The 26,391-nt window shown below is 46.7% G+C and overlaps 1 protein-coding gene across 16 annotated transcripts in view; it reads right to left on the reverse strand.

The window, feature by feature from the left end:
- Positions 1–26,391, reverse strand: part of KCNMA1 (potassium calcium-activated channel subfamily M alpha 1) — a 728,164-nt gene that overhangs the window by 426,892 nt on the left and 274,881 nt on the right. The window lies entirely within an intron of this gene.

The following is a 26,391-nucleotide window of genomic DNA, read 5'->3' on the forward strand; positions in this document are numbered from 1 at the left end:
TCCCCAAACACTTCCTGCCCGCTCAGGCTTTCCACTGCCAGGTCTCCAGCAGGATATTCCCAGACTGCCTTGGAATCACAGCCTGAAATCCTCTGCCCCGGAGGGTCCTCCTGCTTGGCTGATACCCGCCCGACTCAGTTAATACAAACTAAGGGGCCCACTTCCTCAATAGCTTAACTCAGGATCCTTGTTGCTGAAGCCCTATCACATCCCCCCATAATGTTTTCTCTCATTTGTAGCCAGCTCCACTTACAACACTCATTGATATTCTTTTGTGCTTGCACTCTCCACTGAAAGATAAGCAGGACTCATGGAAGTTCAGAGAGGACAAGTGTGGTTTCATTGAGAGCACTGTGTGTGGAAGGGTCTTGGAAGATGAGGCACACACTCTCAAAGGAAGATGCAGATCTGACATTTATTTTCACAGCCCAATCTGGGGGAGAGGGGTCTCGGGAGGAGATATGAAGTCCAAACTCTGAACTGAAGATACAAAACTCATTTCTCCCTCTGTATTTCCATTAGCCCCATTCCAGCCTGCTGTACTAGCTTTCTGCTAACAGCTGATGACAGGGAGAGGGCTCTTGTTGGCACCAGGCCACTGTGCATTTTGCTTTTATCAGATACTGGCAAAATTTCCCCATCAAGGAAGATAAATTCGAGGTGTTATTAATAAACCTCTGAATGTGGAGATCAGATCTGGCTGGCACTCTTAATGATCCCATCAGCAGTGAACCATTTCCAGCCAGAGGAGCCCAGAAATTTATGATTCTATGGAAGGCAACCTGAAGGCTGGAATCTCCTTGCCTGGCTCCTTGGGGAATCTTGAGCCCAACTGTGGCTTCCCTGGGGTTGGGGGGCACTCCCCCATGACCCCAGGTGAAGCAGGAGCTGAGGGAGGAGGGACACTGACAGAAAAAGCCCTGAGTAAATGTCACCCATCATTGTTTTGTATCCAGAGAGTGCTCAGGGTTTTGTGCCAATCATCTCATTTAATTTTTTTAAAGATTTATTTATTTACTTGAGGGGGGAGGGGCAGAGGGAGAGGGAGAGAGAATCTTAAGCAGACTCCGGCATGGAGCGGAGCCTGACGTGGGGCTCAATCTCATGACCCTGAGATCACGACCTGAGCCAGAACCAAGAGTCGGACGCTTAATCAACCACGCCACCCAAGCACCCCTCATTCAATTTTCTTAAGTTCAGTGAGGGAGGTACTATTTTTAGGCAAGGACACTCCAGCTAGGAGAGGTTATCATTAGCAATACAGGCATCATCGTATCGGCTCACGCCTACCGACCGAGTGTTTTCCAAGTGACGGAACTTCGGATTTTGCCTGCATTTCACAACAATCCTACCAGCTAAGCACTGCTGCTCTCCCCACTTCTGAATCGGCACTCACGGTTTACAGAGGTTAAGTGTGTCGTTCAAGGTCATACAGCAAAAATGCTTAGCCGATACTGGGATTCATGTCTGCTGGATTCCGAAGGCCATGCTGCCACATGCTGCCACGTGCTGCCCCCATTACAGGGGTGTGTAGGGGATAGCACCAGAGAGGACCCTCCGGCCCACTGCTCCCTGCTGCCATACATGGCTCACCCACGGTTCTGCTGCCTTCCCACAAGAAAGCCGCCCGAGTTCCTGGCTACATCACACTGGACGCCGTGGCACCAGCGTTTGGTGCAGGGCCTGGCACTAGGAGGCATGCTTTAAATCTTCTGTATATAAATCAACTGATGAGCAGTCCCCACTCATGTTCTGGAAGACTTTACAAATGCGTCTCATTCCACTCTCCTTTGGGAGAGCTAAAATTAGGCTCCAGAAAAAGTGAGTTGCAAAGTTCACTAAGAGGCCTTAGAGCAAGGCAGTGGGGACACTAAAAAAAAAGGAACCCCCCAAAATCCTGTAGAGGGAGAGCTGAGCACCAAGGTGGCCATCTGCATAGGACTTGTAATCATAGTAACAGCACAGACACGTCTAAGTCCTTAAGCCCTTTACAGTTGTTAACATAGTTCATCTTCATGGCAACCCATTTTACAGATGGAAAAAGTAAGGCACAGCAAGGTTGAAGTACTTGCTCAGGGGCCTACAGGTCATGAGTGGGAGAGCTAGGATAAGAACCCAAGCCATTTAGCATGACAGCCTGTGATCTCCCCCTCTCGGCTTACTGTGTCCCAGTTGTTGGCTGTGTTGCAGGGATGGGGAGGCTCTCCCAGGCCAGAGAGAGTTCTCTGAAAGTCCACCATCCCAGGCCTCAAGCTCAGGCTGAGAGGAAAAAGCAAGGCATTTGCAGCAGCTGGAGGTTAAATTCTGAGTAATTAACATGTTTATCCATCATAGCAGAATTGTTCCCCAGAGAATTCAAGTGTCATTTCACTGTGCCTTTAATTCAGGAATGCTTTTACTGCGTCTTGCCAACAAATACTAAGAGGGAGAGGGGTTGGCAGCTCCTTGACAGAAAAGGGAGGGGGCAGAGTTTCGGCCTGAACCAAATAGAGGAAATGGAGCTCTCATCCACATGGCCAGCCACATCTTCCAATACAGATCCTCCAACTCCCCTCTTGTATTCATGTATTGATACAACAAACCAGCACATAATGGTTATCTATCCATTCCCAGTAGTGCTCGAAGAGCTTCACAAAATATTAACTCTTACCAGCCTTATGAGGTTTTACAGAGGAGGAAAAGGAGCACAGAGAGGTAAGGTAACTTGTCCACAGTCACAAAGCTAGCAGGAAATAGAGTAGTCTGCAGTCACAATCCATCCCCTTCGGTCCCTCACCCCCAACCCACCCCTACCAGAGCCTTCCCCGCCTTCCTGCCCTGCCAGAGCCTAAAGCCTGCCACCCCAAGCACTCCCTCGCTTGGGGCCTGACAGCCCATCCACACAGCCCTTGTCCCCACCAACCCCCATCCCACACAGGCTGCCTCATGGTGTTTATATTCCACGTGCGTGTGTTTTGTCTCCCACTAGTTTTTCATCTCCCTGAGGAGCGAGACCATATTGTCAATTTCTATGGATTCCCAGAACATCATAAATACTTCAAAGCAATAATAACAACTGCCATTCATCCACGTGAATGCAAGCTCCATGAGAGCAGAGACCTGTGTTTGTCTGTTTGTTCTCTGCTCTATCCCCAGGGTCTGGTAGAGTGCCTGGTACAAAGCAGGCCCTCAAAAAATATTGCTGCTGAATGAATGAGCCAACACATTAACTTAGCACTAATCATGTGCCAGGCATTCTAAAGGGAGCTCCATACACACTCTGCTTTATCACTGTGGATGACAGAGGGAATGAAGGCATACGTAAATAAGTGAAGGAGTGAGTCAACCAATGAATGAGTGGCCAAGGGAAGCTATTCCAAGGCTGGCATCCTGTCCATTGCCCACAACACCCACTCCTCACAGGTGTTTTGCCCCCCTGCCTGCCATCCCCCCACCAGCTCCTGGTCCAGGGCTCCTAGGCTGCCATTCGCCTCTGGTCATATTGGGGGAGCCACTCTCCAGAGCCAGCTGTTCACCAGCACAAGTGAGAATGGTCAAGGAAGCTTTCTACAACCTACTTTGAGAATCCTTGGAGCCTTTGCTCCTCTAAACAGGCTTAGAAGTCAAGGCTGGATGCAGAGTGCCGAGAGCTGCTTTTCTGAGCGAAGACAGTGCTGCCCCCATCCCATATCCTCCCTTGGCTACCTGCCCACCACAAGGCTTCCCAGCACAAGGCAAAAGAGGCAGAAAGGCATTCACTCACGTATTCATTCACCCACAAACATGCCTCAAGCAACTGGGCACCTACTGAGCCCAGAGTAGTTCTGTGCTCTGCAGGGGACATACACATAAATAAGAAACAGTCCTTGACCTTGAGGAATTTTTGATCTAGGAGGAAAAAATAACAGGTATATTAACTCAGATGTTGGCCATCTCTGGCTTATTCAGCGCCTGCGCAGAGATGTACAGCCTCTAATTTTGCCCTGAATGACTTATACCCTAACTGTGGTACTAGTTTGAGACCCTCCCTCCTGCCCCCACTCCATCTCAGGCTCCCAGACACAGGCAATAAGGAACAACCCATACTGCCGAAGATTTCACAGGTAAGGTGGAGAAAGGATAGGAATTGCCTAAATGGGTCTAATAGGGGATTCTAAATTCACCTCAGTTCCTTCCAGGCCATGGTACAACCAAGGACTCCTTCTCCGACCCTTCCCCTCACAGCCCCTCCAGATAGAAACGTGGTCCTGATAAGCCAAAGTCCCTCACTCTCCCTGCTAAAGCCTCTGGACCCTCACCTTTCCACTACTATAGGCTCTATCCCTATGGACATCATCAGGGATATTCACAACTATTCCAATTCTTTCCTCTTTTGGGGCAATTGGTGGAATACTTTCCTGTCTCCTTTACAGTTAGGTGTGACCAAGTGGTTTGCTCTGGCCAATGAGTCATGGCCAAAGTGTGTGCCATTTCTGGATGGGAGCTTCCAGCCAGGGCAGTGCACCACTGTCTTGGGCGAGGATGATGTTGGAAGCAAATGCCAAGATGGAGCTTCTATTGGTTTGTTTCACTCTCTGACTTTAATGAGGAGTCACTCTCTTTCCAAACCCCTGCCCTTCCTGACATTACATATGTATGGAGCATAAATAAACCTTTCTTGCATTATGCCACTGTCAGGGGTGTTTGTTACTGTAGCAGAGTATGGCCCAACCTGACTGATAGAGCCTGTTTGATGTACCACAACTCAGTTCTGCCCTGATCTACAGGTAAACTGTCATACTCAACTAATTCTGTCACTCTCCAAACAAAAAAAAGGTCCTCCAGGTAATAGAATCCACGCAAAAAAAAAAAAAAGAATCCACACTCTGCAGAAGATAATTTATGGCATCTTTTGATAGCTTGAACATTCTTCCTGAGGTCTCACCCCTGGCTCTTAAAAGACTCATCAACATAGTTTTTTTTTTCCTAAACAAAATGGTGGAGACACCAAAAGGAATTCTGGAAAAGAAGCGTCTACCTGGTACAAAAGAACTCTGCTCTGGTAAGTGCCGTGAGAAAGGTGACTGTGGGACACAAGAAGTAGTGGAATTAATTTGGACACAAGATGCCTTCAAGAGGGAGGTGATATCCCCCAAATCCTCATGAAGGCTATTCTGGAAGAAAAAAAATAGTGAACAATGCCCTCAGAAACACATTTGAAAGTGGCTCTGAACTCTAAAGCTGAGGCTGAGGCCCCAGGCAAACCTGAAGAAAGAAGGAGCTCCAGTGGCTTGAAGAGCTCTGCATCACTGGGCTGAACCCTCCTCCTTGCCAGACAAGCGTCAGAGCCTTTGCGGGCCCATCCACTCCTGCCCGCCTCCCAACCTGCTCCCCAGGCCAACATGCAAAACGGCAGGCACTTCCAGACTTGGATGCCGCCTCACTTCTCTCTCCTTCGTACCTGCCAACCCCTCCACATCTGAGGAGGGCAGACAGTTCACTCGACCTATATATGGTAGGACACGACTCCAGCCTAAGAGTTACAAGAAAAAAACCTGAACACACTTAAAGTGTTCAGGAAGCATGTGTTTAATGTGATAGACATCAACCCCAGAGCCAAGGCTGACCCTTCACCACCCAAACCCATGTCATCGTCCACATTTAGGGTCAGACCTCTCAGACTACGCAGGTCCTCCACTCCAGCATCCTACTCACACTCACCCCACTATCCTCCGTCCTAAGCGGCTCATCTCTCTCCTTCACATCCCCCATCAAAATGTATCTGACTTGTGTCCCATTCTCTCAGGGGTTTTCTAAGGAAGTCATATTTATGCTGTTAATGACTTACTCTTTTTCCCTCCCTAGGAAGGTATTTATATTTAATCAAACCACTTGCGGGATGACATACCTTTAATGTAAAGGCATGCACTACTCATAATGGAATTTTTCAGTACTCAATCAGTCATGAGGGACAAAAGACCTCTTCCTGAGTACTCACCCTCTATGTCATTCTATAGCTCACATATGCCAAATAAGTCTCTTACACACAACTACAAAAATACCATGTAAGTGCCCATTCTCAAATAAGTGACTTTTGCCCTTGCCAGAGGAGAAAGGATCAGATTAGTTAACTCTAATGAGTGGTAAAAGTCCCTTAAAGAGGAAGCCACTTCTCCCACAGACAGAAAAGCAGCTCTAAGAAGCCCAAGTCCTGAGGATATTGTCAGTGAAAACATACACAGGCTGCAGCCTGTTATTAATCAATTAATTCTCAGCTAGCTTTGTCCCAAGTCATCCAGCAGAGGGAATAAGAAGAGATTTACAAGCTGTGTGCATTTAAATTAATATTTTTAAATGGTGGGAATGTGTAATTAATATTTTCAAAGAACACATCCACACCAGATCAGACAGTGGTGTTATTTTTTACCCATGTCAAATATGCCTCTTTTTAATTCCTTTCTGGGAAGAAGACAACAGCTCTAAGTTTGTTTTGTTTTGCTTTTCTTCTTCTGAGACTCAAAATAACCATGTTCTTTCTGCTTCAGTAAATCACTACTGCAGCTTGAAAGAGTTCCTAGAAAGTTATAGTTTCATTCAGTCGTTAGGGGGAGAAGCAAGCTACAAATGCCAAGACCTTCGTGCACAAGGAAGTCTGCTGCAGGACAGTATCAACCTCATTAATCAGGATACACAAGATTGTGCTGCAGTAACAAAGAAACCCTAAAATTTAAAGACTTACTATTTCATCATTTATTTCTCACTCATGCAAAGTCATTTTGGGTCAGGTGGCTCTCCAGGGTAGTTTGTTTTAAAAGATGACATCCAGGCTGGTTTTAACTTGGGGCTCTACCATCTCAACATGGTCTCTATAACTGCCATGAGAGGGCAAGGAAAAGCATGGGGAAGCAGGAAGGAGCTTTTAACTGTCCTGGGCTGGAAGAAACACACATCATTTCTGCTCAGAGTCCACCCAACTGCAAGAGGTCTTGGAAGAGTGGGAGAGTCCATGGTTATTTGGTGCTCATCAAATGTCTCTCCACACTGGTTATCAGTGGGCAGTGTTGGGACACTTTATCTACTTAGCAACTGTTGAATTCCAGCCCTTAAATTTTGTGCTCCAAGTTCATTATGAAACCATCAGCAGAAGTGACAAAAGGATACGAATACCATGAAGCTCACCAGGTATGTGGCACAGGTATGTTTATTAGAACCCGAAGTTTTCTTCTTTTTGTCCACTAGGTATCCCAGGAGGGCCAGATGGAACTACTTCCTGTGCTTTGGGAAGAGAAGAATAAACCAGAGGAGGGTCACCTTGAGCTTTTGATGATAGCTCTGCTCCTCAAAAGGAGAATAAAAGCTGTCAGGGTGGAGAAGGGAATGAGAACTGGCCAAGAGCACCCACACTGGGAAGATTTCATCGCAAATTTTCTTCTGCCTGGGAGCTGGTAGATAAATGAGATTGTTGTTCCCAAACACTGGAAGGAGGACTGGCTGTTAAAAAATATAGAGTCTAGAAATTCTAAGTTGGCCAATCTAGTGTGGAATCCAGGAATCTGCATATTAGCAAACAACCCCAGGTAATCTGATACATAGCCATATTTGGCAGCCATTGCCCTGGAGAAAAATATAAGGTTTTACTAGCACCAGGATTGACTTATTCAGTCTTAAAATAAGAGCCAAGACCAAGTAATTGGTTTGGAGCCAACCAAGATCAGCAGACCACTCAGCTCCCACCAACATCTGACAGAGGCAAAGGGCCTGAGGCTGGTCTGCATTTGAGAACAGACTGGCACATCAAAAAAGTGATTAGGGGGTGCCTGGGTGGCTCAGATGGTTAAGAGTCTGCCATCAGCTCAGGTCATGATCCCAGGGTCCTGGGATGGAGCCCCACATCGGGCTCCTGGCTCAGTGAGGAGCCTGCTTCTCCCTCTCCCTCTGCCTCTCTCCCTGCTCATGCTTTCTCTCTCTCTCTCTCTGTATCTGTGTGTCTCAAATGAATAAATTAAAAAAAAAAAACTTCAAAAAAGTGATTAGTGGGGCACCTGGGTGGTGCAGTCAGTTAAGTATCCGACCCTTGATCTCAGCTCAGGTTGTGATCTCAGGGTCGTGAGACTGAGCCCTACATCAGGCTCTGCAGTCAGTGCAAAGTCTGCTTGAACTTCTCTCTCCCACTCCCTCTGCCCCTCCTCCTTATGTGCTCTCTCTCTCAAATAAATAAATAAATCTTTTTTTAAAAAGTGATTGGTCCCCTCATTTGGCAACCAAGGTTCTTAGAGTTGGATTTTCCCTTCAGTGACAAATGGAACTCCCTAGAAAGATGTTTATAGGCTTGGAAGAATGGGTTTGAGATGGGAACAAAGCCTTTGCTGATGGTAAGCACTGGCCTTTCCATCCCATGACAGTTTGGGAACCCACTGGAACACAGGCACATATATGGGCCTAAAAGAATAGGACTTTGCTCTGGATCTGTGGGCTTGCCCTCCTCAATTGTGGTCAGGCCCATCACTATAAAAGAGCATAATCTTTTGGCAAGAGATCTGTCATACCTACTGAGCTGTGTGTGTGGGGGGGGGTGTGATGTGAACATGTAGACAGATTAGGTGAACTGAGAATGCTAACTTAGCGATTGAAGAAAAGATGCATGATATATAGTAGGTATATTTATATGTGTTTTCCACTTCTCTCTCATGCGTCATGTATCACTGTAAACTCTAAAGGTCAAGTTATCATATCAGACCGGTGGGATCTCCCTCCTGACATAGAATGAAGGACCAGAGGCAAGTGAATTCAGGGAAAGGGGATTGAGGGATAAGGGTGTTCCAGATAGAGAATGGGCTCAAAGCAGTAGTGCCATCTACCAGCTTAGGGCTGTCATAGGTGAGGCCTGAAGGCAATTTCTGGAGAGAACATTTTATTAGCTTCTGAGTTATCCTGAGGGAGATATTCAGATGTTGGGTTACTGGATCTAGTTGGGCAAGACAAGAGACTAAGAAGTCATGTCTCTTCTGGGGATTCTGGGGCAAGGAGAATAATGAAGCAAAAGAAGTGGTTCTCTAGAACACCTGTGACTCCATTACAGACCACCGCTTGCTACTGGAGTGGAACAGGACCAGACAGTGTAGCACCCACTGGACTCTGCCCACCCTCCAAACTGACCCATGCCCTCTGAAGCAGCAACGTGGTGGCTTATTAAGGCCAGGTAGAAAGTGGCCACTTTCCCAGCTGAAAAAATTCTCAAACACTTCTAGTGTCCTTATCTATAAAATGGGACAATTACAACCCCCCCCCCCCCCCGGGGCCTGCTGAGAAATAAATGATGTAATGCAATTAAAGAACCCAGTACCAAGCCTGGAACATTGTAAGTACACAAAAGCCTAGGTCTTAGCTTCCTCACCCAGAATGGCACCCACCCTGCCCATCTCACCAAGCCACTGGGAGATGATAAAAAGGCATAAGCCCTATAAATACTAAAATGCTTGTGGCTCTGTAAGCAATTTTTGTCATGTTCTTAGCATTCCTGAATGTACATAGTAAGAGTTCAATCCATGCTCCATCCTGTCTAGAAATGGTTTCTGTCAGTAGCTGGAAAGCCAGGCCAGGATGGAGGCATTTCAAAGTGTCCAAGTCATCTGGACTGAAGTTGCAACTTTAGGGTTAGCAAGGAAGGAACTGGGGAAAAGCAGACTTCTGAATAATCAGTATAGCTCTGGGGACTCTGCACACACGCACAGGGGTGTGTGTGTGTGTGTGTGTGAGAGAGAGAGAGAGAGAGAGAGAGAGAGAGAGAGAGAGAGAGAAAGAGACAGACAGACACAGAAACAGAAAAAGAGCTAAGTTTGAACTGACCAGGAGGCTTCCCTTCATTACTATGTGGATTTGAAATGCCAAGACTACGGCCTGGTCAGGCCACTGAGGAAGAAAGACAATAGCAAAACAGAAGGCCACTCAGGATGCAAACACCTCATCATTGCAGTGCAATAAATGGATTCACCCTTTTGCTAAATGTCAAGTTAATATTTCTCTTGGCACCAGCTGTGTTCTGCCCTCCACTCCTTCCCCCCACAGCAAGCTTGGCCTCCCGGAAGCCTGCCCTTCAGCAACCACCCAGCCTCAGCACTGGGAATTAAGGAGGGCAGGAGTGGCCAGCACAGTAAACACAAACACATCCAGTCCAGCAGTGGAGGGGAAACAGCATTTGGGTGGAGTGATATCCTCTGACAGCCCCGAGCTCTAGCTGGGGGGAGCTCTGGGCTTCAGGCTGCAGCTCTGGCAGCTGACTGTGCCAGCGAGTGCCACTAACACAAGTTCTCCCTGTCCTACTCACGGGCAGGGAATAGGCAGGCAAGGAAAGACAATGACCTTCAAAGCCAGCTACCAGCTGGGACCATGTGCTCACCTGCACTGCCCCAGGTCTCCTTGTCTCCAGGCCACCCTTGACAGTATCAGCAGTGTAGCTCCAAAGAGAGGAGAGGTTGGCCCCATTCTTCTGAACTCACATGGTCCTTTGAGTTTGCCCCTTGCCCAACCCTATCATTCAGGATGATGGTTGTCTATTTGGGGGTCTTCTCCCCTATTCATTAGTGCAAGGTCTGTGTCTCTGGCCTGGAACAAAGAATGTGCTCAGTAGACTAGAAGGCCATTCATTCATTCCTCAGACCACTCTACACTTCGTTCTCTTCTAACTTTCCACCTTCTTTTTTTTTTTTTTTTTTAAAGATTTTATTTATTTGACAGAGAGAGACACAGCGAGAGAGGGAACACAAGCAGGGGGAGAGGGAGAAGCAGGCTTCCCGCCGAGCAGGGAGCCCGATGCGGGGCTCGATCCCAGGACCCTGGGACCATGACCTGAGCCGAAGGCAGACGCTTAACGGCTGAGCCACCCAGGCGCCCCACTTTCCACCTTCTTGACTGCAAAAACCATTCAAGTACTGCCTACTCCAGTGTCCTCCCCTTCCTGTTCACTTCTACTGTCCTTATCACTCTTACAGCTTAGCTCAAGGCCGCCTGCAAGTCTTACCTTCTCCATGAAGCCTCTACAATGTTCTGGTTTTTTCTAAGCTTCTATTGTACCAGATTAACAGCATTCCCTATATGGAGCTTCATAATAGAAAGCTTTGTAATAGTTATTTTAACACCTCTGAACCTAATCTGTAAGCATGCTTAATAATAGGTTTGCCATACGTTTTAAATGAAGACTAACATAAAGCATGTAGCACAATGTCTGGCACATAGTAAGTGCTCAAAACAGGTTTTTGTGGTGATGGCAGCTGTTTAAATACACATGATGGTGACAGTGACAGTGGTGGTGATGATGATGGTGACGGTGATATCTCTGTTTTATATCTCTGACCCTAGGGTGTCATCCTCTGCTTATTTTGCCTTAATAAACTTCAAATCTTAATCCCAATGCCTTACCCTTGGTGGAAGTTTTATCAACAATGTTAACACTACTGGAAATATTTTGTTATTAATATTAATCATGTTTGCAGTTTGATAGCATAGGATCATGTAGAAAGCATTGGATAAGGGGTCAAACATTGACTTTTGTTCTTTTCCTACTCTGGGCCTCAGTTTCCTCTGCTATATAAAAATGAGTTTTCTACAAGGATCTGAGGTTCAATCTAGCGATGATATTGCAACTCTGTGGTTATTAATGAGATTAGTTGACACCAAAGTCAGCCCTTCCTCCATCCATATGGTCATCCTTACCCAATATGACTTGGTACACAAATGCAAGCCTACCAGTGGGGAAATGGAAGAAACCGGGATTTGTGTCAACCAACCAACAGAACGCCAGTGCTCACTGAGACATACAAATGCTTTCTGTTTTAAAGGTTATTCCAGGCAGCATCACGGTTGACATTCCCCCTCCCAGCAGCAGGTTAGCAGATGTCACAACACAATGATCCACACTGGAGATGCCTATTAACTCTCCTGCATGGCACACCCAGTTTTGCTTCTGAGCTCACACTTTATGACTCTTAATGCAGCTTCATATTGCCATCCCTAGCTTCTAAAGTGTCACGACCCTCTTGTCTAAAGAAGCTTGGATCATAAGCAGAACAAGGGACTGAGCATCAAACTGTATCAAATACCAACCACATCTCCTACATCTCTACTCAGAAAAGGTTATCCTTCCCTTTCTACCCTATAGACCCCCTAGGGGTGGACACAGGATTACCCTGAAGTTCAGAGTGTGGGCTCTGTTCCACTAATTATGACCTAACTGGGTTATCTTGAGCAATTTACTTAGTCTCTCTGTGTCCCATTTTCTTCCTCTACAAAACTGTAATACATTGCCTAGGAATGTTGTGGTTGTGGGGATTAAATAAAATAACATATGCGGGCGCCTGGGTGGCTCAGTTGGTTAAGCGACTGCCTTCGGCTCAGGTCATGATCCTGGAGTCCCGGGATCGAGTCCCGCATCGGGCTCCCTGCTCGGCAGGGAGCCTGCTTCTCCCTCTGACCCTCCTCCCTCTCATGCTCTCTGTCTCTCATTCTCTCTGTCTCAAATAAATAAATAAAATCTTAAAAAAAAAAAAAAAAAGAAAAATAAAATAAAATAAAATAAAATAACATATGCAAAGCACTCAGGGCAGAGGCTAGCTCACAATATGCATGCAATATATGTGCATTGTCATTGCCCATGATGTCGTTATCATGTAATGATATTGAAGAACAGGTAAATGAATTTCTTTATTTGATTGTGGCACCAACCACACTAAAGGACCAAAATCTTAAGTAGGCAGGCCATACTGTAAGGCAAAGTGTCAAACCTGTCAAGTCCTAATAAGGCCAGAGAAAGCAAAAAAGGGCCAGTACCAACTACGCAGATTATCCTTGGAAAATGTTTAAAGCATTATACACCCTGATGTGAGCATGTGTATATTCAGACAATGCTAGTATGACTTACTACAATGCTTAGAAATGTGTCTTATGGAAGATAAACTGAGGCAAGAATACAGGCGTAACCTAAATAAAACGTTTGCCCTTTCCATCACCCAGAGCCCTGTCCGTGGTCCTGAAATTTACAAGTCCACAAAGGCTGATGGGAGTCATGACTTCCGAGAAACTGCCAAGGAGGAAAGAGAGAGATTCTTTGGAATCATTCAAATAAATGCAGTTATTGAGAATTAATGTGTTTTGGCTTAATAATTGGGCTTCCTCACCTATTGTGCTCCTGATTTTAAACTTATCATAAAAAAATAAAAAAAAAAAAAAAAACCCACAAAACCTCATAATGCAGACCAGAGCTAACATAAATTACTTGGAGAGTCATTGGCTCCCCTCTGTTGGCCTGGATAATAAGAAATTGAACGTAGATCTTCTATTCTAAAATGAGTTAATTCTTCTATTCTCTAATTTACCTACTGCAAAGAGGTGGCAGGGAATATTTATTGAGAGTGAGGCTCTGGAAGCAAACTGCCTGGATTCCAATCCTAACTCCTCATTTATCAGGAGGCAACGCTGGGCAAGTTCCTTCACCTCTTCGTGTCTCAGTTCATTCATCTATAAAAATGATCATAAAAATAGTCCTCAGATCATAAAGTTATTTTTAAAATTAAGTAAGATAATGTACCTAAATCACTTAGAAAGTGCACATACCATAATAAGAACTGAGTATAATTATTATTGTTATTAATATTATATATAATTGTCTTTGTTGTCATTAATGTCAAATTAGACTTAAAGATGAAACCTTTTTTCCTCCTATATTTTGGTTTGCATGGATGCCCTTCCTTCTCTCTGCTCCTATTAACTGCTCCCTTCTATCATGTTCCTGAGCAAACTCTGGAGACAGATCAAGTAAGAAATGAGGGAAGTTACACTCACCCACCCACTGAGCTCAACATAAAAAGAACTCAGACATTCCTTAAAATGGGAGACAGCAAAAACACAAAGGCCACAATTCTCCTAAAAGCCATCAAGAGCTCAAGTGTCCTCAGTCCATATCACAACAGAGCCACTCTCCACCCCTTGCTCAGCCATGCTTGAGGCCACCCTCCACTTGCTTCTCCATCAGTCTGTCAGCTCCCAGAGGAGCCCAGCAGGCTCACAGGGCTGACACAAGCTGTGCAGATCACCAAAACCAAGGCCCCTGTGGCTTCTTTGAAGAATGGTCAATGCTAACTCAGTGTTCTCAGTCCATGACCCAGAAACTCTAGCAGTCATGATGGAAGACAAACAGTGATAATGACCCCATCTGATACTGAACTCACAAAACTTTCCTAAATACTGCCGTGTATCTAACTTCCTTCAATCTTCTTAGCATCCCTCCAAAGCAGGCAATTAGTGTCATCCCCACTATACGGAAAAGGTAGCTGAGGTCAGAGATTGATGTGCCTTGGTAAAAGTCATACAGCTACCAGTGAATGGAAAATTCAGGACAGCCCAGGCTGTCTCTTCAGACAGGAAGGTTTAGTGGGGAAAGCATGGAAAAGCAGCCAGACAGAACTCTGAAAACCAGTTTCACCACTTACTAGCTGCATGACTTTGGGCAAGCGACCTAACTTTATGAGGACTCGCTTTCCTCATCTGTAAAATGGAAACAGTATCTCTCATTCAGGATGTAGGAGAGTGAGTAATAATGTGAGCAAAGCACTGAGCATACTGTCTGGCATAGAGATGGGGTTAAATAAGAAGACACTCTTGTCATTATCGTCGCTATAAGTCAGCCAGTTCTCTTTCTAATGTGCAGAGACACACAGAATCTGCACTAAAGGAGGCAGTAACATACAAAATGCTGGTGTCCTACTGTCCCCTCCCTGTCTATGCTCTCTGATGTACTTGCCAATCACATGCCTGAACTGAGAAAGCTCAGTTATCACATGTGGCTTATCTGGAAAATTTTACATCCCATTCTGGCCTGACTCACCCCACTTTGGCATATTCCCAGGCTCCTAACACCGACTGGCAGTAGGTCTGAGCACGGGGACTAACTAATAACTTAGAAAACCTGCTCAAGCTTATGTTCAATTTATATAATAGTGCTTTACGACATAAGTATCAGGGCAACCGTGGGTCAATGAAACACATCCATTTCCATAAACAGTTGTTCGTGTCTTCACTAGGTAGAACCAATAAGGATGAAATAATGCTGGAGGCAGTGCAAGGCATTTTATGATATCAATATTCAACCACCACCAAAATCCTCATTTTTATTTAATAAATATAAAAAGTATCAAGAAGCTACATAATCTGTCCCCCTCCCCCAAACTGCCCTATGGAGCACCGCAAAGCCTTTTTTTAAACAAAGCATATTTTGGATTAACACCCCTTCTGGCTTTTCCAGGCTGCTAGTTCCTTTCATTTAGTAGATAATCAAGAGCTGTCTGTAATCAATTAAGTGATACCATGCTATACATAGATGGGATTCCCTCCAGGCTACAAATATTCAAAGCACTGAGTATAATTTTCAGGGCCCTGGAAATACATTGTGGGATAAGACATAGTCCCAGCCACCAAGAAGTCACCACCCAGTGTAGGAGACAGCTTATAGAGGCAATAATGGTGTGGTGGACCAAGTGCTTGGGGCTGGGGGAGCACAGCGGAGAGGTATGTTGCCTGAACTTTGGGCATTTAGCTCAGAGCTGAGACCTAAGGGGGAACAAGGGAGGAGAGGGGGGGACATGAGAGGAAGTTGTCCGGGATCAAGAAAACACTGGAGCAAAAACCCATTTGTCACAGAGCTTGGGGACCTCAGTGCAGCCACTGCACTGAGGTGGTGAGTGGCAAGAGATAATCCATAAAGGCAGCAACTCCCAGTCACCCACCCAACATTGTTCTTCACTTGCTCAAGAGCCGAAACAGCTCCCAGCTGCTGCCACCTTCTGCCAGCAGGGCTGGTTCCAGGTGAGCTGTTCTGCCCAGGGGTCATGGATGATATGGTGTCTCCTTCGGGCGGCTCAGCCCTGAAAACCCCAACTCCCCAGCTGCTGCTATAACCCTGGCTGCCTCCACCTGACTTCCTGGGTGGCAGAATAGACAGGCCTACCATCTGCTTCCCTCCCCAGAGCACCAGGCATGGAACACTGGGGATTTGTGGGGTCACCAGGCAGAGCTAGCAGAGTTTGGGAGCAACAGGGAACTATGAACACATCTGTGGGATGGCAGCAAGGAAGCCAGAAACGATAGGCTAGCAATCAAAAGGAGAGAAATGGAAACAACAGACGCACGTGGCTCTCAGAAGAAAGTCATTTAATCAGCCCTAGCCCAGCTTCCAAACTTCAAACTCAGAGAGATACTGGACTCATTTAGCACATGATTGAGTCTACGTGTTAACCTCGTTACGGGCAACTTTTCTGGTTTCAAAGGTGAAATTAACAAAAAGGAGATTCTTCTCTTTTCACCAAGTGGGGCCCTTACCACACAGAAAGACTCATCAGCCGTGAATAAAATAAACACAAGTTTTCATTCTGCTTCCTGCCTGGAACTCCAGGATGACCTCACAAGGTCCAGGTGGGTCTCAATCCTGCCAGCCAATTCTAGAAGATCAACCAGCAAAGGCATAGATGATACAAGGCAGGATGTGAGTCACATTATCTTGGACTTCCCTGGACAGAGGGCCTGTTGGCTCTGGTCTTAACAGACTAAACAGGTGAGACACAGCATGCATCAGGAAGGGCCTGGCAAATAACCCACAGTCCTCTCAAACCACATCACCATAAACCAGTCTCATGCATAGAATTCAAAAATAACCCGTGTGCCTAAATTCGAACTACCACACTGCAACGAGATGGCAGCATTTCAACTCATTTTGGGTTCAGGATGCTAACCAGAGCCTCCGAGCATTTGCTCAAAGGACCCAGGCATCTTGAGAGGGATCTCCCCTGGCTAGAACTCCAGTACCTCTTGCATTAGAGGATATTTCGGATGAGGTGTACTCTTGTTGCCTGAGAATACGATGGAGTGACTACAACTGCTGAAGTGTTGCCTAATTGAGGATCGACTTTCAAGAGGATGTGAGTGTGAGGTATAATTGGCACATTTTTCATGCTTCTGAGACTAAGCTGTGAGCTCCTGAGGAGGCAGAACCCACTTCCTCATCTCACCCAGCGCCTGAAGCACATAAAGGTATTTCAGTACGTGTGTGTGTCGAGTGGATGAACAAATGAAAGAAACATGATATTGGGTGAATGACTGAAACAATAAGATAAAGTGAACCCTTCTTCAGATATTCGATCAGTATTTACTCAATAATACCCCCACAGAAGAGTCCCAAGTCACCCACCTGACCCCTCCACACCCTCTTCTCTTTGCCTTGTGTTATTTTTCTCCAGGCTGCTAATTATACCATCCAAACTATAAACATTTTACTGGAAATGTGTTTGTTTTCACATACATGGAAGGAAGGTCCAAAGAGCAGGCATTTTCAGCTCATTTGTTTACTGCTGTTTCCCCATCACCTACTACAGTTCACTAAACATTTTAGGAGAGTTTTAATCATCAGACTTTTAAAACTTGCTCCATCTCTAAATAGAAATGACCGAAGATCTTTCTGCTCCATGTACCAAGGCTCTTTATATGTGTAAATTAATCAAACAATTCAGATACATTTGAGGACCCTTATTCTAAGCCATGTATCCATTTCATCTTGCATGTCTTTTCAAAAATCTTTGCAATTTGGCCCCAATGTACCATTTGAGCGTTATTACATCCTCAACATTATCTTCATCACCACAACCATCAATATCATCACCATCATCAACAGTTACAGAAAACATTTATCACTGCCTGCTGAGTGCAATGTGTTCTGATAATAGGTGTTTGGGGGACATAAAACAAATAGGATGCTGAGGTCTCTGTCCTCAGACTGCCCGTCTGATAGAAACATCAAAACATACTTATGTATGTTTCATATACTGAGTGTCAAAGGAGAGGTTAATATATGTCTGATAGCAATATAATAATGCAAGCTACCTAGGAAACTTACGTAGCCATATGAAAAAGTAAAAAGAAACAAGTGAAATTAATTTCAGCAATATTTTACATAACTCAATATATCTAAAATATTATTTCAACACGTACCCAATATTTTAAAAAATTTGGTCAATAGGCTCTTTTACATTCTCTTTTTATAGTTATTCTTTGAACACATGACACAGCACCTATCAACTCAGACTAGCCATATTTCAAGTGTCTAACAGCCACACGTGGCTAGTGGCCTCCATACTGGACAGCTTGAGATTAGACCAAGGGTTTTTAGAATACAGAGGAGAGGAGTACCTCTGTGGGCGGGGAGGGGGGGGGGGGGGGGAGCGGTGTCTGGAGAAGGCCCCATGAGGGTCACCCTGCTCCCTCCTTTTTCCTTCCCTCCCCATCTGCCCTTTTCTTGGAAGCAAGAGTGTGGTTGCAAGCACAATATAGACATCCCCAAAAGAATACAAGCAAAGGGTGTGCCTAGTCCCACCCACTGAAAAAACCCCGACTCCACCCCCCTCTTCTCTTTATTCTCTCAAGCACAGTCAGTAAAGGTACAACCCCATGCCAGCACTAATGAGAGATCTGGGTCTTTGCCCACAAGCACTAAAATAAGTTCCCTGAGATCTCAAAAGAAAAGAATATTCAGGCTTTAGGCAACCCTGGGGACTTAGAGTTGTTCTCAGCCCTTGCATGCATCAGACTTACCTCGAAAGAATATTTAAAGAAAAGATGCCATAAGCATATACCCCCAGATTCTGATTTAATTGGTCTTGGGTGAAACCTGGGGATTTGGGCACCTTTTAAGGACTCCTAGGTGATTCTAATGTGTGTCTCGGGCTGAGAACTGCTAGGCTGGGGTGGAGGAATGGCAGGTTGGAGGAGAGGGAAGAATGGCCTGTTGGCTATTGATGCCATCACCCACGGTGCTGGGCATTGCGCTTTGTGTAGTTTCCCATTGACTCTGTACTATCGCCCCGTGAGAGAGGTATCACTAACCCCATTCTACGGGTGGGGAAACCAAGGCTCTGAGAGGCTAAGTGACTTTTCCAGGAAAGGTTAGCAATTGGCAAGGAAAGAAACCCAAACCAGCTATGACTCCAAAAGCCATGCTCATCTCTTCTTACCCGCCCTTGCCTGTCCTCATTATCAGTCGTGCTCCCCATCTCTCCCACCCCAGGCTTGGTTCAAGGTGAGAAACTGGGATGCGGATGAGAGGATGAAGATTACCAGGCAGAAAAGGGTTGGAGGAAGGGGAGAAAAAGAGTAGCAGATGCATCACAGAGGGTACTAAGGCCCTGGGAGACTTCCAAGTCCTGAAGAGATTGAGCATAGAAAGAACACACCGGCGAGGGTACCAATATTGATAACTACACTTGTTTGGTATCACAACAATGAGGTAGTGATAAGAAAAGATGTCTCCAAAAAATAAACATTATCCAGTTTCCACAATGGAGGAGCTTGTCTTCCCTAATCAATGGCTAGACTGAAAAGAAGGCCAAATAATAGAAGAGAAAGAATAATTGGGCCAGAGCAGAGATATGCCCTCTTTCTTACCTCATAAAATCACCAAGTAGTAAAAAAATTAATTCAGTACCTTAAAAAAAAGGAAGAAAAGGGCAAAGAGAGACAAAAGGAGGAGGGAGAGAGAGGGGGAAAGGAAGGATGGGCGGGAGAAAGAGAGGGAGGGAGGAAGGGAGGAAGGAAGGAAGGGAGGAAGGAATCTGGCAATAATGGAAAAGAAATCAGTCGTGCCTGACAGTATTTAAATTGAATGTCTGTGAGCATGGCTCATAATTTTTAGTGAAGGTAGAAGCTATTAAAAAGTCGATGCACAAGATTAAAATTTAGAATGCTATTTTAATAATACTGAATTCTACTCAATTTCAAATGGCTGTCATTTTTAAGCTCCACCAATTTGAGAATGTTTGATTGATGGTGCTGGGAGCTGAGTGATGGGAAGCCTGAACTTGGTGGGTCCAGCTCTGCTGACACAGCCTGAGAGGACATAAGCTCTCATCCACAGGGAATTAAGCTGACCAGGCTGAAAGGCCAACTCGGAGACTGCCCATCTGTCAAATGGGGGCAATAATATCGTCCTGCCTAAAGGAACAAGTGGGATGAGACGACAAATGAACCATGGTTAAAAGCAAAGTACTATGAAGGCCAAGGATGTCTGACACACCTGCCCCATGGGGAGCTTGGACGAGGTCATCACTCACAGGCCATCTCCTTCTGGAAGCTTCTTCCAATACACCTCCCATCTCTACCTTAGATAGTCAGTCAACAAGCCATTGGCTAGGCTTGTTGACTGGCTAGAAGAGGGCATGTCCAGGATGTTCTGTAAGTCAGAAGCAACTCCTGTGTCACTCCCCGCCCAGACCCACTACTCTGAGAGACGAGGATTGTGTTCTGTGCACCAGCACTGTGCCTGGTATACAGCGTGTGGGCCCTCAATAAATATCTGTAGGTCTCTCATTCAGCATACTTCTTGCCCTTAGGAGTTCTGACTTTACCTGGGGCAACAAATAAATATTTACCAAGCAGTTTAATATGAGCACTAGTGGAGAGATAATCAGAATGCTACACAGAACAGAGGGGGGAAAAAAACCCAAACATTTCTACTTGATCTTGAAAAATCAATTTAATATCTTCATCATGTGTTATTATCCCTGGGGTCATCTTTAGTGCTGTTCACAAGTACCTCCTGCTCCTCACATCTGGGGCACATGACAGGAATATATTTCTCTGCTCCCTTTGAAGTTCGGCTAAGCCACGTAAGCTTCGATGGCCAATGAAACGTCAACAGAAATAGCATGAGTCACATCTTGGCAGAAACTCTGGGAGCCGTGCACAATCCTTCATGTTCTCTTCCCCCGCTAGAGCCATAGTGGAAGCACATGTGAAAACGCAGCCTCCAGAAGCCTGGGTTGCAATCAAAAGCATGAAGAACATGAAGCCTGAGTGGGAAACACACCTTCGCTACTGCCCTCCTGAGATTTGGAGGCCCTTTGTTACCAAAGCCTGTCTTCACTGATAGTCATGTTCGTAGGAGCTACAGCAAAGTACCTGTCAGGGAAGGCGTGAGGGAGCGAGAAGGGTCTTGGGAGTGACAAGGAAACAAGAGTCTAGTCTCTCTTCAGTCACACACTCTGGTACTTTCTTTCAGAGATTTCCTCCAGACACTCTGAGAAGACTGCTCAATTTCCAAAAGCCCATGAGTTAGGAACCTCATCTATCTCCTACCCTACCCTATGAAGAAAATATCTTTGCGCCTCATGGGAATTGTGGCAGGTATGGATGCTGGGTCCCTGGCTCAATACCACACTCTAACCAGAGTTCATAGAGTGACGGGCTTCCCCAGTGCTTTTTGTCTCTTTGCCTGGATGGCTCCACCCTCGTCTCCCTCAACTCAAGTCATAAGCCTTCAAAGCTCCCATCCCCACTGCCTGGAACTCTCATTTCTGGGTCTTCAAAGCCCATTTCCATCCACTCCGCTCCAGAAAGTACCACCCCAGACCCAGCCCCTCTGTTCTCCTCATGCCACCAGTTCGGAACCCATCTGACACACAACCATGCCCTGCCATAGGAACAGCATCACCTCGTTCATCTGGGCAAGTTTGGTCCCTGCAGAGAAGGGATGAACCTCTGAAACTTGATGCCCTTATTTGTGAAATGGGGTCATAGCTCTGACCTCCCATCAGGTGAGATGATGTATCTCTAAAGTGCCTGTCTTGGTGCCTGGCACATAGTAGGTGCTCAAGAAATGTGAGACTCCTCCTAGCTCCCCCTCTCCATACAAATGTCTGAGCTGGGAGGGCAGGGCCAGGTTTTCCCCTCCCCTACGAAGCCCAGATATGCCCCCAGAGATAACTCCAATGCATGTATTCTCAAGGAGGGGGGCAATATCTCCTCCAAGGGGGCAAATAGGATATTTGGGGGAGGAGGGATACAAAATTGTATTCCTTTCACATAAAAGCAGATATCCATACAGTACCTAAACAGATATACAGTATATCTGTGATATTAAAATTTCATGGGCGGGTGGGGGGATGATGAGGGAAAAAAGTGTTTTAAAAGGCTCCACAGACAGGCACTAATGAGAAATCGGTTGAGAATCACTGGTCTGATGTTACCTCCACTGAGAAAACAGGCAGCCTCTCTCATGCCCATCTCGGCTGAGCCTCTTATCACCCATCTCTTACATTTCCTCTCTTCTGTCTCCTCCAAATCAATAATATGATATTTTAGAAAATTCTGTCAAATCCACATTCATGCCTCCCCCACCCCCTCCCCGGCCTCTCTGCTCCTCCACTGATCTAATCTGCTACCTCTCCTGGGACGTGAGCCGTGCAGCTGGCTGCAGAGAAAGCAGGCACTAAAGAGCTGAGAGACTCCAGGTTTGGTTTTGCAGACACGACAGACGTGACTGTGTTGATAGCTACTTCCAGCAGCCACAAGGCAGGAAGGAGCAGGGCGCCCGTGCCTCCCCCCTCCACCCACACCCCTGCTGCCCGCCACTCTGCTCCACTCAGAACGGTCAAGGCCTGCCTGGGACTTCCAGAGAACTAAATGAGCTGGCCCAGGGGGTGAGGGTTCGAGCTTTGGCTGGTGTGTTGGAATATGGCAGACACTGTAGCTTGGCTCACCCAAGGTAGAGTCCCTGCCCGACCTAGAGGCTGTAAAGCTAAAAAAATCTCTTCTGGCCTCCCTTGCCGCTATGGACGACCCTGTCATACACTCTGGACAGCAGGAAGTCCAAGGAGGAGGAGGGAACGGTTTAACCCTGATGCTGCCCCTTCCCCTTTTCTTCCTACCTCCAAATACACAGAAAATCTGAAGCTGCCTGTTTGTCTTGTAACCATGAGCAAAAAGCCAAGGGAAGCTTGACATCCTAGAGAGGTCAACCCTGACATGATATAGCAGCTGAACTAGCACCAGCAACCACCTGGGTCTAGATTTCTTTTTTGTGTAGGAAAATGCTTTTCTCTGTGGGGCGCCTGGGTGGCTCAGTTGGTTAAGCATCTGCCTCGGGCTCAGGTCATGATCTCTGGGTCCTGGGATCGAGTCCTGCATTGAGCTCTCTGCTCAGTGGGGAGTCTGCTTCTCTCTCTCTCTCAAATAAATAAATAAAATCTTTTTTAAAAAGGCTCTTCTCTGTTATTACCCAAAAGCATCCCAAGTAACACAGGGGTCAAGGGTGAGATGCATAATACTCACCCATCTGCCTTCCCTGAGGTCTCTCTGCAAATACATCTCAACTACAAAAGAGAGCCCCGTGCCCCTCAGTGTCTGGGCACGAAGCGGGGCTCTGATGTGCTCTGTCACACTGCCACACTCCGGAGTGATGGCTCTCTGCAGGGGAGAAGCACATGCACTTTGCAGTCAAGTGGGCCTGGGTTCCAGTCCTGACTCTCCAACAAAAGCTGTGTGATCTTACATAAGATGCCTGACCTTTCTGAATGTCCACTGTTTTCACCATAAAACAAAGTTGAGAATAGTACTTACAGCATAGTCTGGTTGCGAAGATTAAATGAGATCGAATATGTGAAGTGCTTAGCTCAGTGCCTGGTACACACTAGGTTCTCAGCACCAGATAGTTCCCCTGATGATTTCTACTTTCTCTTCTGTTTCCAAGAGTTCTCCCACTTCCCAGTCTCCCTCTGGTTCTGTCCTTCTACAGGGCCCTGCAGTGTCTCTGTCTCCCTCTGGCTTTTCTCCCTTCTCCCCGACCCCATTCATTTTTACACCAGAGGGATGTGCAAGGTGCTTCATTTACCCATGATTCTGAGAGCTCACCTCACGCAAACACAGCGCCAGGTCCCCGCACACAGCAGGCCCAGACTCCTCTGGAAACAGGGGCTCTTGGTGCAGCAACTGGATTTGGCTGAGGCTGTGGGCTCAGGGGCTGGGAGTGGAACCCATGGACTTTGGGTTTCCTTAGAGAGTGAAGCTTCGCCGGCATGCCTCATGTTCTGGGAGGCAGGCAAGGGCAGCCGTGAAGGTCAGAAAAGAACCCAGAGGTTGTGCCCTGCTCAGCCCCTGAACCTCAGATCAGACCAAAATGCCAGTGCGTTTAGGGACCTCGTGGCCCCATCTACACAGGGGCTTTCCCCAGCAAGCTGACTCTGCTCCTGGGAATTCACTGGGGGCAGGAAATGTGTCGACGTTAAAGATCAAACAGCAAACAACTGGTATGCAATGGTTGAGGAAGGGTTGTTATTGTTTCAGAAGATGTCCTCTCCCAGTCCCAGGGAAAGCCCTTCCCAGGCTCTCAGTCATAGTTCTTCAGGCACTTCATGGTCCCCAGTGATGGGGTGGGGGGCTTTCTGCAGGGACCAGCTGCTGAAGGGCTCCCAGCGGAGAGGAGATGGGTCAGGGAGCGAGGGGTCTGCTGCCCCTTCCCAGAACTGCGCTGTTTCAAGGCTTCATTGATCAGCCCAGCCTGAGGGCTTCGGGAGGAATCAAGGATCCACAGACTCACTCCCATCTCCCTCTGGGGTCTGCCCCAGGATCCCAGAGCAGAACTCGGAGCTTAGCATGGTTAGGGCAACTCCTTCTCTCAAGAAGCTCACTGCCCCAAATGGAAAGCAAGACCTCGGTACATAATACTAACCCACCATGCAGAGACTCCTCTCCCCGACCCCTGCAGGCCTCCACAGCACCTGACCCCCTCCTTGGTGAGGGAGGAAAATCCCCCCTCACGATCTGCGACGGCTAACATCCACGAAGCACATGTCTGTGCTGATGCTGTTTGTTCTCGATGCTTTCCACGCGCTCCACCCTGAAAGGCTCCCAGAAGCATGGGGAGCAGCATCACTACCCTGTTCTCACCTTACAAACGGGAGCTAAAGGCCCACAAGGCGTTAGGGATGGGTCCAAGGCCACACCGCTACTGAACGGCACAGATGCACTTCAAGTCTGGGGACAGCCTCTTCATAACGATGAGAAAAATAGCAGAATGTTTTAAATAATTTTTTTACAAAAGACAAACCTACGCAACATTCACCATATGCCAAGCACTGTTGTCAGTGCTTTACATATATTAGGTTATTTAAAGTCACACCAACCCTGTGAAATAACTACTAGTATTACCCCGGTTTTCCACATGGAAGTGGAGGGACAGTCATCTGCCCAACACCTCAGTGATTCAAGACCCTAAGAGCGTGATTTCAGGGCTCTGCTCTGCACCAGCACCCTGCGAGCCCAGGGGCAGCCATGCCGGTGAGGGATCAGCTCCAGCCATCCCCAGGCTTGACCTCGCAGGCCATTAAGGACCGGCCACCAAACGACATGTTTCCTCCTTAGTCTCACAAAATGTGAAAGGTGCTATTATCGCAGAAGCCAAGGCTGCTGCACAATACAGAGGTGACACGAGGTAAATTCATTTCCTTCCTGTCAAGAGAAACTCAACAAGGGTATAATCAGGAGCTAATGTGTACGCTCGTGATTGGGCCCATCACTGGGGTGGCACATAACTGAACAAGTCCTCCGTGCCCAGAGGAGCAGAGCAAAGCCCCATCACGTCGAAGTGTCACTCATCTGGCCAGCATACATCGCGTTTTAATAACATTATGGAAATCTTGCTGAAGGACTTTGGGAAGGACAGAGCCTTGAGGGCGGGGCCTCATGGAGCCTTGGGGAGCTTCAACCTTGCGAAAAGGACCTTCTGTCCCCATGCCACACTGGTCAGTCGTTTTCCTCAGGGACTCCTCTTCTAGGCTGGGTGGGTTTATGAGTCTTGGACATAAAAACTGGTCTGGACCTGCTTGCTGAATGGACCCCAGGGGATCCCAGTGAGCAATGAGGCCAGGTCTCCAGGTTACTGAGGAGTGCCCAGGGGACACCTAAGGGACAGATCCCTCTCCTCCCCCAACCGTTGGCAACAAGGCAATTCTTATAGACCTCTTCATAGGAGTCAGGCACTTTTCTGAGTATTTTACGAGTATTAACTCATACAATCTGAAAAGCAATCCTATGCAGTAGGTACTGCTCCTACCAGATTATAGATGAGGAAACTGAGGCACAGATGAACTTGCCCAATGTCACACAGGTAATATGTTCTATTTAAGCCCAGGCAGTCTGGTTCTGAAGTCCATCGTCCTAACCAGACATTCTACTGCCTCCATGAGCTGACCCTGCAGCCGGGCCCTGAAGGAGGAGACAGAGGATGGGAGACGTGAGGGTAGGTGGGGAGGTGCCTCCCTGGCGACTGGCATTCCTTCATTCACATTTTTATCAGGCACCTTCTTTGTACCAGGTACTGTTCTAGGCACTGAGGATACAGTGGAGTATAAACAGACAGGAGATTTTAGTCTAGGGAGAAGACACAGATAATATATAAACATATAAATAAGATAATGTCATAGAATGGCAAATACAATACAGAAATCACACACAGGATGGGGCACCTGGGTGGCTCAGACCATTAAGCATCTGACTCTTCGTTTCAGCTCAGGTCATAATCTCAGGGTCCTGGGATCAAGAGGGTTCTGGGATCAAGCCGTGCATTGG

Source organism: Neomonachus schauinslandi, chromosome 6, assembly GCF_002201575.2.
Source record: "Neomonachus schauinslandi chromosome 6, ASM220157v2, whole genome shotgun sequence".
Taxonomy (NCBI): Eukaryota; Metazoa; Chordata; class Mammalia; order Carnivora; family Phocidae; genus Neomonachus; species Neomonachus schauinslandi.